The sequence below is a fragment of the Rhinopithecus roxellana genome, chromosome 7 (assembly GCF_007565055.1).
Source record: "Rhinopithecus roxellana isolate Shanxi Qingling chromosome 7, ASM756505v1, whole genome shotgun sequence".
NCBI classification, from domain to species: domain Eukaryota; kingdom Metazoa; phylum Chordata; class Mammalia; order Primates; family Cercopithecidae; genus Rhinopithecus; species Rhinopithecus roxellana.
Genome location: NC_044555.1, coordinates 102,805,490 through 102,822,140, shown reverse-complemented (window position 1 = coordinate 102,822,140; position 16,651 = coordinate 102,805,490). Strand labels below are relative to the sequence as shown.

Sequence of the window (16,651 nt, the reverse complement as noted above, 5' to 3'; positions counted from 1 at the left end):
TCCTTTTCCAGGACTCCTTTTACAAGGTACCATGAGTTGAGTCTTACTTGCTACTAGACCTTGGTGAGCTTATCAAGAGTCTAGACTAGAAAAATAAAAATAAAAATAAAAAAGAGTCTAGACTAGAATCTTACCTCTCACACTAAGAAATGTCACATACTTGATAAAATTTAACCTTCTTAGTAAGTGACTTTGTCATCTGATTCCTGTCTAGCCCGGTTTCTTACTACTCAATGCAATTCCCAAATTGTGTACCCACAAATATACAAGCACACATTGCACACATTGTTTACACACACACACACACGCACACAATTTTGACTGTCTAAATAAGATGCCAGTGATTTTGAGCTACATTTTTTAGCAAGAGATATACAAAACTCACATGCTCACACTAACTCTGCATTTACACTGTTGTTGCCTATACTTTGAACTGGAGTTGGAGGATGAAATGCAATCACGATATGGTGTGAGGAACCAAATGGCCAATAACTTAAATACGCACAAAGGTCTCTCATTTCTTTTAAGCAGAATGTCTGCTAATTCTGTAAGAATATATGTGTGACTTGAATGGTTTGCATCTCATTAATATTTAATGTATTTGGCTGATCATTCTCCCTTGATCACACACTATTCTCCAGCTACTGCCACTTTTCTCTACTCTCCCTTCCATAAAAACTTCAAAAATTAGTCTTTATTTATTTATTTATTTATTTATTTATTTTTTGAGACAGAGTCTCGCTCTGTCACCCAGGCTGGAGTGCAGTGTGGCATGATCTCAGCTCACTGCAACCTCCACCTCTCAGGTTCAAGAGATTCTCCTGCCTCAGCCTCCCAGGGTGGCTGGGATTACAGGTGCATACCAGCACACCAGGCTAATTTTTGTATTTGTTTTAGTAGACACGGGGTTTCACCATGTTGGCCAGGCTGGTCTCGAACTCCTGACCTCTAGTGATTCGCCCACTTTGGCCTCCTAAAGTGCTGGGATTACAGGTGTGAGCCACCTCACCTGGCTTGAAATTAGTCTCTACTTTCTGTTTCCATTTCCTCTACTCTCAATCTCTCTTGGATCCACTATAATTAGGTATTTTTCCCTATGTGAACAATCATATAGCACGTATCAGAAATTGTGGGTGCCCAGTGACCATTAAGTTCATATGAGAGAAGGAAGGCTGAATACTAATGAGCTAAGCATCCTTTTGTTTGTTTGTTTGTTTGTTTGTTTTTTGAGACAGAGTCTCGCTCTGCCGCCCAGGCTGGAGTGCAGTGGCCGGATCTCAGCTCACTGCGAGCTCCGCCTCCCGGGTTCACGCCATTCTCCTGCCTCAGCCTCCCGAGTAGCTGGGACTACAGGCACCCGCCACCCTCGCCCGGCTAGTTTTTTGTATTTTTTAGTAGAGACGGGGTTTCACCGTGTTAGCCAGGATGGTCTCGATCTGCTGACCTTGTGATCCGCCCATCTCGGCCTCCCAAAGTGCTGGGATTACAGGCTTGAGCCACCGCGCCCCGCCTAAAAAATTTTTTAAAGTAGATATGCAGATAACTGGTAATAAAAAGATATTATGAAAAACTCATGATAGGCTGGGCACGGTGGCTCACACCTGTAATCCGAGCACTTTGGGAGGCAGAGGCAGGCAAATGGCTTGAAGTCAGGAGTTCAAGACCAGCCTGATCAACATGGCAAAACCCAGTCTCTACAAAAAGTACAAAAATTAGCCAGGTATGGTGGCACACATCTGTAATACCAGCAACTTGGGAGGCTGAGGCAGGAGAATCGCTTGAACCCAGGAAGCGGAGGTTGTAGTGAGCCGAGATCACACCACTGCATTCCAGCCTGGATAACAGAGCAACACTCTGTCTCCAAAAAAAAAAAAAAAAAAACATGATAAAATTGCAAATTTGAATGAAGTGGACAAATAACTAGAAATGCAATACACTGTAAAAGACTCAATAAGTAATAAAAAATGTGAACAGTTTCCTAACTCAAAATTTTCATTTGTATTAAAAATCTTAAAAAAAAAAAAAAAATCCTCCAACAAAGAAAAACATGGCGACCATATGATTCTACTATTGAATTTTGCCATTCAAAAAACAATAATAATTCTCACGCCGGGCGTCGTGGTTCACACCTCTAATCCCAGCACTTTGGGAGGCCAAGGCAGGTAGATCACCTGAGGTCAGGAGTTCGAGACCAGCCTAACCAACATAGTGAAACTCCATCTCTACTAAAAATACAAAATTAGCTGGGCCTGGTGGCGCATGTCTGTAATCCCAGCTACTCAATAGGCTGAGGCAGGAGAGTCACTTGAACCTGGGAGGCAGAGGTTGCAGTGAACCAAGATTGCACCATTGCAGTCCAGCCTAGGCAACAAGAGCAAAATTCCGTCTCTTAATTAATTAATTAATCTCATCTTTAACGAAATCTTTCAAAGTTTCAAAGTCTGGAAAGACAGGTGAAAGTCCACACCTCATTTCATCAGGCTAACATGTAACCTTGTTAACAAAACCAGAAAAGGAAAGTATTAGAAAAGAATTACAGGGTAATCAGACTTATACTTGTAAAAATTCTAAACAATATTGGCAAACCTACTGCAGAAACACTTTTTATTATAAAAAGTGATGTGAAGTATAACATGACCAGAGTGGTCAGACTAAGTATTGGCTAAAGTTCGAAATGCAGCAGTTAATGGTTTAGAGGAATCGCTCTGCTGTGGAATCCTAGAGATCTTGAACATCTCCTCATAGACCTTATATGCAACGTGCAACCACATTCTGACCCAAAACTTGCCTAGAACATGGAAAGATAGAGTCTTCTAAAAAGCTGTCACAAGGATATTTCTGTTCTCTCTCCTAACCTTGTGAGAGACGCCCTATCTTGTGGGAGGCTGCTATGAGCAGTTTTTCATTCAATTTTCTCGTTTCAATGAAGCATGGGATTTTCCACCTTAATCTCTTTTAAGGTACAGTGGAAGTCCATAAGACCACTTAGTTGCATTCTAAAGTTGGCTCTTCAGCAACATAGTGACCTACCACTCCTTTTGTCTGTTGCTTGGCCCTCTGGTTCAATATTTTCCTATGGAACTGGGGTTGCACAGAGCTAAGACCATGCTGATTGTTTTTGCAGTCTGTATAAGGAACACATTGTCTGAATCTTTTAGGGCTCATTGTCTCTTTATTAGCCAAATCTGTAGAAGTGTGATAAGCCTACCTAGCAGCTGTTATCAGCTGGTGCTTAGGAAATGCTTGATTTCTTGGCACATGATGATGGGAAAGTCTGGGAGTGGTGGCTCAAGCCTGCAGTCCCAACAATTTGGGAGGTTGAAGTGGGAGGATCGATTGAGCCCAAGAGTTTGAGAACAGCCTGGGCAACATGGCGAGACTCCGTCTCTACTAAAAATACAAAAATTAGCTGGGCATAGTGGCGCCAGCCTAGAGTTCTACCTACTCTGGAGGCTGAGGCAGGAGGGTCACCTGAGCCCAAGAGGTGGAGGTTGCAGTGAGCTGAGATCATGCTACTGCACTCCAACCTGGGTGACAGAATGAGACCCTGTCTCAAAAAAAAAAAAAAAAAAAAAAAAAAAAAAAAAAAAAAAAGCCAGGTGTGGTGGCTCACGCCTGTAATCCCTGCATTTTGGGAGGCCGAGGTGGGCGGATCACAAGGTCAGGAGTTTGAGACCAGCCTGGCCAACATGGTGAAACCCCGTCTCTACTAAAAATACAAAAATTAGCCGGGCGTGGTGGTGCATACCTGTAATCCCAGCTACTTGGGAGGCTGAGGCAGGAGAATTGCTTGAATCCGGGAGGCGGAGGTTGCAGTTAGCCGAGATTGCGCCATTTCACTCCAGTATGGACGACAGAGCAAGACTCCATCTCAACAAAAAAAAAAAAAGGAAAAAGAAAAAGGTTAATATCTAAAAGGCAAAATTATAAATTTACTTAAATATATGGGAGACATGGGAGCTATGGATAAACATCATCTGGATTTGATCATTTGCTACAAGCAGGCTGCTATGTGAAAAATGTGATGGCAAGTGTGTGATTTGTGACTCCTATAGGTGCATCCTTGCACCCTGATGTGCACAGGTGATGAATGTAAGTATATATCTTACCAGGGGCATTGCATGATCTGTGGAGGCCCTGGGGTCTCTGATGCCTATTATTGTAAGGAGCTCACCATCCAGGAGAAGGATAGAGATGTCTGCCCAAAGATTGCCAATTTGGGATCTCTAAGACCTCTTCTATGAATGCAAAAAATATGACTTCAGGAAGAGGTGATTGGTGGGTGGTAAGAGGTGATTGTTGGTTGGCCCCTTCCTCCTCCACATCAAGCTGCTACAGCCGGCAAAAAAGACAGCTACTACTAGCATCAGAAAGGGAGCGGAACCCAGAGTATCACCAGAAGTGCCTGCTAGTGTGCCAGCACCTTGCCACTCCTTCCTCTCTCTTCACCCAGATGTGTGATAGGGATGGAAAAGAATTCCCCACAGAGCACTCTGGTACATTATTATCAGAGAAAAATTGATAGATTCGTTCATGGTTTCTTTTGAACTTGAGAAGCAAAGCTCTGTTCTCCATATTGATATGTTCACCCTAAAACAATATCTTCTAAAAAGAGACAATATTTCAGTCTTCTGCTTGAGGTGCTGACTGTGAAGCTATGCCCAGTGAAAAACGTGTTCTTGCAGCAGCTCTGGTGGAAGTTGTCCTTGAAAAACCTTTGGTGTGTGGTGGGAAGTTATCGGATCAACAAATGTGGACATTTAATCTTGTAACACTTACCAGGTGGTGCTGGTTTCATGTTATTTTCCTTCTGAGAAATTGGAAGTCCTTCTGTTGCTGTTATATTAATAAAATTGGTGTTTACTTTCTGGTAAAAAAATAAATATGCAGGAGAATATCTTGCTAACATTGGAGGTAGAGAAAGATTTCTTAAACAATACACAAAATTCACAAGCTGTAAATACTAAAATTTACATTTTGTCTGTATTTACATCTTCTCTTCTTCAAAAGACATTATGGAAAGAGTGACAGGACAAGGCAAAAACTGAAAGGATATATTTTCAAATAAACTCCAAAGGATTAGTATTCAAAATATAAAACGAGCCGGGCGTGGTGGCTCACGCCTGTAATCCCAGAACTTTGGGAGGCCAAGGCGGGCAGATCACCTGAGGTCAGGAGTTTGAGACCAGCCTGGCGAACATGGTGAAACATCTGTCTCTACTAAAAATACAAAAAAAAAAAAAAAAATGAGCCAGGGATGACAGCTCACGCCTGTAGTCCCAGCTACTCGGGAGGGGCACGAGAATTGCTTGAACCCCGGAGGCAGAAGTTGCAGTGAGCCAAGATCACACCATTGCACTCTAGCCTGGGCATCAGAGTGAGACTTTGTCTCAAACAAAAAAAAAAAAAGACCAACTGATAGAAAAAACGGGAAAAATCCAGCCTGGGCAACATGGCAAAACCCCATCTCATATATGTGTGCGTGTGTGTGTGTGTGTGTGTGTATATATATATATATATTTATATATTTAGTTGGGCATAGTGGCACGCACCTGTACCCCAGCTACTTGGGAGGCTGAGGTGGGAGAATTGCTTGAACCAGGGAGGTTGAGGCTGCAGTGAGCTGTGATTGCACCATTGCACTCCAGCCTGAGCAATGGAGTGGGAATCCATCTCAAAAAATAAAAAGAAAAGAAAGAAAAGAAATGGGTAAAAAATTTGAATAAGGTCGTTATAAAAGAAAGAGAAGGCAGGGCATGGTGGTTTACGCCTGCAATCCCAACACTATGGGAAGCTGAGGCAGGCGGATCACCTGAGGTCAGGAGTTCGAGACCAGCCTGGCCTACGTGGTGAAACCCTGTCTCTACTAAACATACAAGCCGGGCGCGGTGGCTCAAGCCTGTAATCCCAGCACTTTGGGAGGCCGAGACGGGCGGATCACGAGGTCAGGAGATCGAGACCATCCTGGCTAACACGGTGAAACCCCGTCTCTACTAAAAACTACAAAAAACTAGCTGGGCGACGTGGCGGCGCCTGTAGTCCCAGCTACTCGGGAGGCTGAGGCAGGAGAATGGCGTGAACCCGGGAGGCGGAGCTTGCAGTGAGCTGAGATCCGGCCACAGCACTCCAGCCTGGGTGACAGAGCGAGACTCCGTCTCAAAAAAAAAAAAAAAAAAACATACAAAAACATCAGCCAGGCGTGGTGGCACGTGCCTATAATCCCAGCTACTTGGGAGGCTGAGGCAGGAGAATAGCTTGAACCCAGAAGGTGGAGGTTGCAGTGAGCCGAGATCACACCACTGCACTCCAGCCCGGACGACAGAGTGACACCCCATCTCAAAAAAAAAAAGAAGAAGAAAGAAAGAAAAAAGAAAAGAAACATAGATGGCAAAAAAAAAAAAAAATCTTTCTATGAGAAGTCACTTATAATTCTACTTTAATAGAAAGTTTTGACCAGGTGTGGTGGCTCACGCCTGTAATCCCAGCACTTTGGAAGGCTGAGGTGGGCAGATCACAAGGTCAGATCGAGACCATCCTGGCTAACATGGTGAAACCCTGTCTCTACCAAAAATACAAAAATCTTAGCTGGGCGTGGTGATGGTGTGAACCCAGGAGGCGGAGCTTGTGGTGAGCCTAGATAGTGCCACTGTACTCCAGCCTGGGCAACAGTGAAAGACTCCGGCTCAGGCCGGGCGCGGTGGCGCAAGCCTGTAACCCCAGCACTTTGGGAGGCCGAGACGGGCGGATCACAAGGTCAGGAGATTGAGACCATCCTGGCTAACCCGGTGAAACCGCGTCTCTACTAAAAAATACAAAAAAACTAGCCGGGCGAGGTGGCGAGCGCCTATAGTCCCAGCTACTCGGGAGGCTGAGGCAGGAGAATGGCATGAACCCGAAAGGTGGAGCTTACAGTGAGCTGAGATCCGGCCACTGCACTCCAGTTTGGGCGACAGAGCGAGACTCCGTCTCAAAAAAAAAGACTCCGTCTCAAAAAAAAAAAAAAAAGAAAGAAAGAAAGAAAAGAAAAGAAATTTTATCTGCTTGTCTTTGTCCATTTTGTGTTCATGAGAAAATTGTTTAACTTAGGAATCACAGAAACATAAATCAAAGCTCAGTAACATAGAAGAAAATGAAAACTCTGAGGCCCTGCACGGTGGCTCACGCCTGTAATCCCAGCACTTTGGGAGGCTGAGGCGGGCAGATTACTTGAGGTAGGGAGTTCGAGACCAGCCTGACCAACAGGGAGAAACCCTGTCTCTATTAAAAATACAAAATTAGCCGGGTGTAGTGGCACATGCCTGTAATCCCAGCTACTCGGGAGGCTGAGGTAGGAGAATCACTTGAACCTGGGAGGCGGAGGTTGTGGTGAGCCGAGATTGCACCAATGCACTCCAGCCTGGGCAACAAGAGCTAAATTCCGTCTAAAAAAAAAAAAAGAAAGAAAAGAAAATGAAAACGAAAACGAAAACTCTGATAATATAAAGTATTGGCTAAGATGTGGTGCAATGGGAAGACATATTCTCTGATGGCAGTGCAAATTTGTACAACTGCTATGGAAATAAATTGACATTATCTACTAAACTTGAAAATGAGCATGGGCACGGTGGCTCACGTCTGTAATCCCAGCACTTTGGGAGGCTGAGGTGGGTGGATCACGAGGTCAGGAGATTGAGATCATCCCGGCCAGCATGGTGAAACCCAGTTTCTACTAAAAATACAAGAAAAAAAGAAAATTGGCTGGGCGTTGTGGTGGGCACCTGTAATCCCAGCTACTTGGGAGGCTGAGGCAGGAGAATCCCTTGAACCCAGGAGGCGGAGGTTGCAGTGAGCCGAGATCACACCATTGCACCCCAGCCTGGACGAGAGAGCGAGACTCCATTTCAAAAAAAAAGAAAAGAAAAGAAAATGAGCATACCTTATGACCCTCAGTTTCACTTCTAGGCATATACCCTGGAGATATCTTATGCATGTATACCAAGAAACATGTACACTATGGTAAAATTTAAAATAGCAAAATAACTGGCAACAATTCAAGTTTCTATCAGCAAGATGGATAAATTGTGATCTACTGAAATACTCAAATACCATACAGCAATGAAAAATAACTAAACTACAGTCACATGCATTACTATAGATAAATCTCAGTAATGTTTAAAAGTCACAGAAGGTTGGTTGTGGTGACTCACACCTGTAATCCCAGGATTTTCGGAGGCCAAGGCCGGAGAATCATTTGAGGTCAGGAGTTTGAGACCAGCCTGGCCAACATGGTGAAACCCCATCTTTACTAAAAATACAAAAAAAATTAGCCAGGCAGGGTTGCACACGCCTGTAATCCCAGCTACTCAGGAGACTGAGGCACGAGAATCGCACGAGCCTGGAGGCAGAGGTTGCAGTGAGCCCAGATCAGGCCACTGCTTTCCAGCCTGAGCGACAGAGTAAGACACTGTATCATTAAAAAAAAAAAAAAGTCACAGCAGAATCCACATACTATATGATTCCCCTTGCATAAAACTGAAAACCATGCAAAAGTAAGAATCGCATATCAGTAGACATATAGCCATAGTCAAACTATAATGAAAAGCTAGGGAATAATAAAATGTAGAATAATAATTATCTGGTTGGGGAGGGGCCTCCAAATAAATGTATGGGTAGTGTTCTATTTCCTAAGCAGGGGTCATGGGTGTTTGTTGTTTTGTTGGGTTTTTTTTAAAAATCTTTTTTTTTTTTTTTTTTTTTTTTTTTTGAGACGGAGTCTTGCTCTGTCACCCGGGCTGGAGTGCAGTGGCCGGATCGCAGCTCACTGCAAGCTCCGCCTCCCGGGTTTACGCCATTCTCCTGCCTCAGCCTCCCGAGTAGCTGGGACTACAGGCGCCCGCCACCTTGCCCGGCTAGTTTTTTGTATTTTTTTAGTAGAGACGGGGTTTCACCGTGTTCGCCAGGATGGTCTCGATCTCCTGACCTCGTGATCCTCCCGTCTCAGCCTCCCAAAGTGCTGGGATTACAGGCTTGAGCCACCGCACCCGGCTAAAAAAAATCTTTTTTAGAGAGTAGGTATCACTATGTTGCTTATTTTGGCCTCAAATTCCTGGGCTCAAGCAATCCTCCCATCTCAGCTGCCCAAGTAACTGAGAGTACAGGCATGTACCATCACACCCAGTTTATACTTTTTTATTATTACACATTAAAATATACACTTTGGGCTGGGCACAGTAGCTAATGCCTGTAATCCCAGCACTTTTTTTTTTTTTTTTTTTTTTTTGAGACAGAGTCTCACTCTGTCGCCCAGGCTGGAGTGCAACGCCACGATCTTGGTTCACTGCAACCTCCGCCTCCTGGGTTCCAGCGATTCTCTTGCCTCAGCCTCCCGAGTAGCTAGGATTATAGGTGCCTGCCACCACGCCCAGTTAACTTTTTTTTGTGTGTGTGTTTTTGGTAGAGATGTGTTTTGCCATGTTGGCCAGGCTGCTCTCGAACTCTTGACCTCAGGTGATCCACCTGCCTCAGCCTCCCAAAGTGCTGGGATTACAGGCGTAAACTACCACACGCCTGGACAATCCCAGCACTTTCAGAGGCTGAGGCAGGTGGATCACTTGAGCTCAGGAGTTCGAGATCAACTTGTACAATGTGGTGAGAACCCATCTCTACAAAAAGTACAAAAATTAGCCAGGTGTGGTAGTGTGCACCGGTAGCTCCAGCTACTTAGAAGGCTGAGGCAGGAGGATCACTTGAGCCCAGGGAGGTTGAGGCTGCAGTGAAGTGTGATCGTGCCACTGCACTCCAGCCTGGGTGACAGAGTGAGATCCTATCTCAATAAATAAATAAATAAGTAGCATGTACATTTTGGTTGAAATAGTCTTGTATATGTGCTATGTAATAAAAATTAAAATAAATTACAGTTGATTCTTCCATAAACTAGAATAGTATGAAGCCTCTTAAAAGTTATATTTTTATCAATATTAGTGACATTTATACGTAACCCCATGTATTGTAAAATCCCATTTTTAAAAGATAAACAGCCCTGCTCCATCTCCTGCAACTGCCGGCCAGGCCTGAGTGGTTCACTGCACTGTTAAGACAGATTCCAGATGCCGGGAACTCGTGCCTCCAATTCCAGACGCTAAGTCTAGCAAAGGCTCTGGGGTTCTGGCCTACAGTGGCGGCCTGGACACCTCCTGCATCCACGTGTTGCTGAAGGAACAAGGCTATGACAAGGCTAAGACGTCATTGCCTACCTGGCCAACATTGGCCAGAAGGAAGACTTCGAGGAAGCCAGGAAGAAGGCACTGAAGTTTGGGGGCAAAAAGGTGATCATTGAGGATGTCAGCAGGGAGTTTGTGAAGGAGTTCATCTGGCCGGCCATCCAGTCCAGTGCGCTGTACCTCTCTCACCTCTGGGCCCTCTCTCACCTCAGAGGTGAAGGCACCTCTCTCACCTCACCAGGCCCTGCATCGCCCGAAAACAAGTGGAAATTGCCCAGCAGGAGGGGGTCAAGTAAGTGTCCCAAGGCACCACAAGAAAGGGAAATGATCAGGTCCAGTTTGAGCTCATCTGCTACTCGCTGGCCCCCCAGATAAAGGTCATTGCTCCCTGGAGGATGCCCAAGTTCTACAACTGGTTCGAGGTCCGCAATGACCTGATGGAATACGCAAAGCAACACGGGATTCCCATGCCAGTCACTCCCAAGAACCCATGGAGCACGGACGAGAACCTCATGCACATCAGCAATGAGACTGGAATCTTGGAGAACCCCAAGAACCAAGCGCCTCCAGGTCTCTACATGAAGACCCAGGACCCAGCCAAAGGCCCCAGAACCTCTGACATTCTCGAGATCGAGTTCAAATAAGGAGTCCCCGGAAAGCGACCAACATCAAGGATGGCAGCACCCACCAGACCTCCTTGGAGCTCTTCGTGTACATGAGTGAAGACGTGGGCAAGCACGGTGTGGGCCGTATTGACATCATGGAGAATCACTTCACTGGAATGAAGTCCCCAGGTATCTACGAGGCCCCAGCAGGCACCATCGTTTACCACGCTGATTTAGACATCAGGGCCTTCACCATGGACCGGGAAGTATGCAAAATCAAATAAGGCTTGGGCTTGAAATTTGCTGAGCTGGTGTATACCGGTTTCTGGCACTTGATTGTAAATTTGTCCACCACTGCATGCCAAGTCCCAGGAGCGAGTGGAAGGGAAAGTGCAGGTGTCCGTCTTCAAGGTCCAGGTGTACATTCTAGGCCGGGAGTCCCACTGTGTCTCTACAATGAGGAGCTGGTGAGCATGAACGTGCAGGGTATTATGAGCCAATCGATACCACCGGTTTCATCAACATCAATTCCCTCAGACTGAAGGAATATCATCATCTCCAGAGCAACGTTACTGCCAAATAGACCCCTGTACAATGAGGAGCTGGGGCCTCCTCAATTTAGATTCCCCAAGTACAGGCACTAATTGTTGTGATAATTTGCAATTGTGACTTTTTCTCCCCAGCTTTGTTCCCTGGTCCCCCTGAAGCCTGCCAACGTGGTCATCGAAGGGAAGAGTGGGGGATCAGCTGCAGCGGGGAGCTATAAAATGACAAAAGATACATTAGTTAAAAAAAAAAAAAAAAGATAAACAAGCTAGGCGTGGGGGCTCATGCCCGCAATCCCAGAATTTTGGGAGGCCAAGGCAGGAGGATTGCTTGAGCCTAGGAGTTTGAGACCAGACTGGGCAACACAGTAAGACCCTGTCACAATAAAATATAAAAAATTAGCCAGGCATGGTGGGACCCATATTAGTAGTCTCAGCAACATAGGAGGCTGGGGTGAAAGGATTGATGGAACCCGAGAGGTCAAGGCTGCAGTAAAGTATTATCTTGATGCCTGGGTGACAGACCAAAACCCTGTCTCAATAAAAAAAAAAGAAAGAAAGAAAAATAAGTATGTATCTTGAAGAATATACAAAAACCTTTTGTTAGTGATTATAGCTGGTGGGGAGATAACAGGGACCTTTCATTTCAAACTCACATATTTCTGTAATATGGGGAAGATTTTAAAAGAATGTTTATTACTTTTAAAACATCAAAAGTATCAAATATGTGTAAAAGTCTATCAAGATAAAGTTAATGGTCCTAGGTATAAATTAATAGGCCTAGGTATAAATAAGTCCATGGTATGAATTTATGATGTTCTGTAGGCATATAGACTCCTTTAAAATGTTCACATGGGGTAGTCCTGGAAAATTACTAAGGTTCTAGGAGTCTCTTGCCTTTCAACCATAACTTAGCTTCTTACTGGAACTGCCCAAGCATGTACCTTTGTGATCTGACACCTGCCTTATGATGTAACTTGATCACTTGCTGTTTCCTCGTCTCATTATGGATTCCCACTTCCACAGAACATATCGACTTTTTTTTTTTTTTTCCGAGATGGAATCTAGCTCTGTCGCCCAGGCTGGAGTGCAGTGGCACAATCTTGGCTCACTGCAATCTCCGCCTCCCAGGTTCAAGCAATTCTCCTGCCTCAGCCTCCTGAGTAGCTGAGATTACAGGTGCCTGCCACCATGTACAGCTAATTTTTTGGATTTTTAGTATAGACAGGGTTTCACTGTGTTGGCCAGGCTGGTCTCAAACTCCAGACCTTGTGATCCACCCACCTAGGCCTCCCAATGTGCTGGGATTACAAGTGTGAGCCACCGCACCGGGCAACTTTAAAAAAAAAAAAGTCGTATTTTTATTACCAGATGATATGTCAAATAAGTTGGGTGCTGAAGATGAAGTAGGGTTAGGCATGGTGTTGGGCATCACCTGGCAGACAGATTACATTTACACAAAAAGGGTCCACAGTCATTTAAGCAAAGTGTCTAATCATTCTATGAGAAGCCACTTATACTTTCACTTTTCTTTCTTTTTTGGGGGTGGGGATGAAGTCTCGCTCTGTCACCCAGGCTGGAGTGCAGTGGTGCAATCTTGGCTCACTGCAACCTCTGCCTCCTGGGTTCAAGCAGTTTTCCTGCCTCGGCCTCCAGAGTAGCTAGGATTACAGATGTCTACCACCAGGTCCGGCTAATTTTTTTTTTTTTTTTTTGTATTTTTAGTAGAGACGGGTTCACCATGTTGACCAGGCTGGTCTCGAAATCCTGGCCTCAAGTGATCCACCCACCTCGGCCTCCCAAAGCACTGGGATTACAGGCATGAGCTACCACGCCCAGCCTATAATTTTACTTTAATAGAAAGTTTTATCTGCTTGTCTTTGTCTATTTGCTACTGCTGAGATGGGGCAATTGATGGAAAAAATAAGAAAAAAAACCAAGAGGTTAATTTCTCATAGTTCTGGAGGATGGGAAGTCCGAGATCAAGGTGCTGACATCTTGTGAGGGCCTTTGTGTTGCTTCATTTCATGGAAGAAGGCTGAAAAGGAAGAGAGCATGAGAGAGCAAAAGGGAAGGATGCCAAACTCATACTTTCATGAGGAACTCAATCCTATGATAATGGCATTGATCCATTCATGAGGGCTCTGCCCTCTTAAATGTCCCACCTCTCAGCACTATTACATTGGATATGAAGTTTCTAACACATGAATTTTGGGGAACACATTCAAACCATGGTACTGCTTATAAAATGTTTCAATTTTCAAATGAAAATCCAGAGACTACAGCCAGGCACGGTGACTCATGCCTGTAATCCTAGCACTTTGGGAGGCCGAGGTGGGTGGATCACGAGGTCAGGAGATCGAGACCATCCTGGCTAACATGGTGAAACTCCGTCTCTACTAAAAATACAAAAATTAGCCAGGCGTGGTGGTGTGCACCTGTAATCCCAGCTGCTCAGGAGGCTGAGGCAGGAGAATCACTTGAACCTGGGAGGCAGAGGTTCCAGTGAGCCAAGATCACACCACTGCACTCCAGCTTGGGTGACAGAGTGAGACTCTGTCTCTAAAAAGAAAAAAAAAAAAAAACAGAAAAGAAAAGAAAATCTAGAGACTAAGCTTCTCTGATGATGAGTTCTTTGATGTTGCTGACCTCACTGAGGTTACAAAGTATTCAACACAATTGTAAGGCGGAGGAGAAAATGTAGGATACCAGGTGGTCCTTCATGCTCAAGTTCAGCCTGCTATGGAAGCCTTCAATTAAATTTCTAACAATCTTTCCAGACTTGAAAATACTCATTCATGCATGATATTTGATACTTTTTAAATAATGATTTGAGGTTGTATACATGTTACAACTTTGGAAGATAACTCAGTTCAATCAGAGTGGAAAAAAGTCTTTGCTTTTGACATCATAAAAGCAGAAAAAAAGAGAGCAGCAGATCTCCCAGCACAGTGCTTGAGCTCTGCTAATGGACAGACTGCCTCCTGGAGCGGGTCCTTGACCCCCATGCCTCCTGACTGGGAGACACCTCCCAGCAGGGGTCAACTGACACTGTATACAGGAGAGCTCCGGCTGGCATCCTGTAGGTGCCCCTCTGGGATGAAACTTCCAGAGGAAGGAACAGGCAGCAATCTTTGCTGTTCTGCAGCCTCTGCTGGTGACACCCAGCCAAACAGGGTCTGGAGTGGACCTCCAGCAAACTCCAGGAGACCTGCAGCAGAGGGGCCTGACTGTTAGAAGGAAAACTAACAAACAGATAGGAATAGCATCAACATCAACAAAAAGGACATTCACACAAAAACCCCATCCAAAGGTCACCAACATCAAAGACCAAAGTTAGATAAATCCATGAAGATGAGAAAAAATCAGCGCAAAAAGTCTGAAAATACCAAAAACCAGAACGCCTCTTCTCCTCCAAAAGATCACAACTTCATGCCAGCAAGGGAACAAAACTGGACGGAGAATGAGTTTGATGAATTGACAGAAGTAGGCTTCAGAAGGTGGGTAATAACAAACTCCTCCAAGCTAAAGGAGCATGTTCTTACCCAATGCAAGGAAGCTAAGAACTCTGAAAAAAGGTTAGATGAATTGTTAACTAGAATAATCAGTTTAGAGAAGAACATAAATTACCTGATGGAGCTAAAAAACACAGCACGAGAACTTGGTGAAGCATACACAAGTGTCAATAGCCAAATCATCAAGCAGAAGAAAGGATATCAGAGATTGAAGATCAACTTAATAAAATAAAGCATGAAGACAAGATTAGAGAAAAAGGAATGCAAAGTAACGAACAAAGCCTCCAAGAAGTGTGGGACTATGTGAAAAGATCAAACATATGTTTGACTGGTGTACCTGAAAGTGACTGGGGGAATGGAACAAAGTTGGAAAATACTCTTCAGGGTATTCTCTGGGAGAACTTCCCCAACCTAGCAAGACAGGCCAACATTCAAATTCAGGAAATACAGAGAAAGCCACAAAGATACTCCTCAAGAAGAGCAACCCCAAGACACATAATCATCAGATTCACCAAGATTGAAATGAAGGAAAAAATGTTAACGACAGCCAGAGAGAAAGGTTGGGTTACCCACAAAGGGAAGCCCATCAGACTAACAGCAGATCTCTCTGCAGAAAACCTATAAGCCAGAAGAGAGTGGGGTCCAATATTCAACATTCTTTTTTTTTTTTTTTTTTTTTTTGTGTGTGTGTGTGAGATGGAGTTTCACTCTTGATTCCCAGGCTGGAGAGAAATGGTGCGATCTTGGCTCACCGCAACCTCCGCCTCCCAGGTTCAAGAGATTCTTCAGCCTCAGCCTCCCGAGTAGCTGGGATTACAGGCATGCACCACCACACTCAGTTAATTTTGTATTTTTACTGGAGACAGGATTTCTCCATGTTGGCCAGGCTGCTCTCAAACTCCTGACCTTAGATGATCCGCCTGCCTTGGCCTCCTAAAGTGCTGGGATTATAGGCGTGAGCCACCACACCTGGCTAATATTCAACATTCTTTTTTTTTTTTTTTTTTTTTGAGACGGAGTCTCACTCTGTCACCCAGGCTGGAGTGCTGTGGCCGGATCTCAGCTCACTGCAAGCTCCGCCTCCCGGGTTCACACCACTCTCCTGTCTCAGCCTCCCGAGTAGCTGGGACTACAGGTGCCGCCACGTTGCCCGGCTAGTTTTTTGTAGTTTTTAGTAGAGACGGGGTTTCACCGTGTTAGCCAGGATGGTCTCGATCTCCTGACCTCGTGATCCGCCCGTCTCGGCCTCCCAAAGTGCTGGGATTACAGGCTTGAGCCACCGCGCCCGGCCGTATTCAACATTCTTAAGGAAAAGAATTTTCAACCCAGCATTTCATATCCAGCCAAACTAAGCTTCATAAGTGAAGAAGAAATAAAATACTTTACAGACAAGCAAATGCTGAGAGATTTTGTCACCAACAGGTCTGCCTTACAAGACCTTCTGAAGGAAGCACTAAACATGGAAAGGAAAAACTGGTACCAGCCACTGCAAAAACATACCAAATTTTAAAGACCATCGACAGTATGAAGAAACTGCATCCACTAATGGGCGAGATAACCAGCTAGCATCATAATGACAGTATCAAATTCACACATAACAATATTAACCTTAAATGTAAATGGGCTAAATGCCCCAATTAAAAGGCATAGACTGACAAATTGGATAAAGAGTCGAGATCCATCCATGTGCTGTATTCAGGAGACCCATCTCACATGCAAAGACACACATAGGCTCAAAATAAAGGGATGGAGGAATATTTACCAAGCAAATGAAAAGCAAAAAAAAG

The 16,651-nt window shown here is 44.7% G+C and overlaps 2 pseudogenes; both read left to right on the top strand.

Moving 5' to 3' along the window:
- Positions 1-3,962: 3,962 nt before the first annotated feature.
- On the top strand, positions 3,963-4,275 carry LOC104656356 (annotated as a pseudogene).
- A 382-nt stretch (positions 4,276-4,657) lies between these two features.
- On the top strand, positions 4,658-11,387 carry LOC104656359 (annotated as a pseudogene).
- Positions 11,388-16,651: the final 5,264 nt, after the last annotated feature.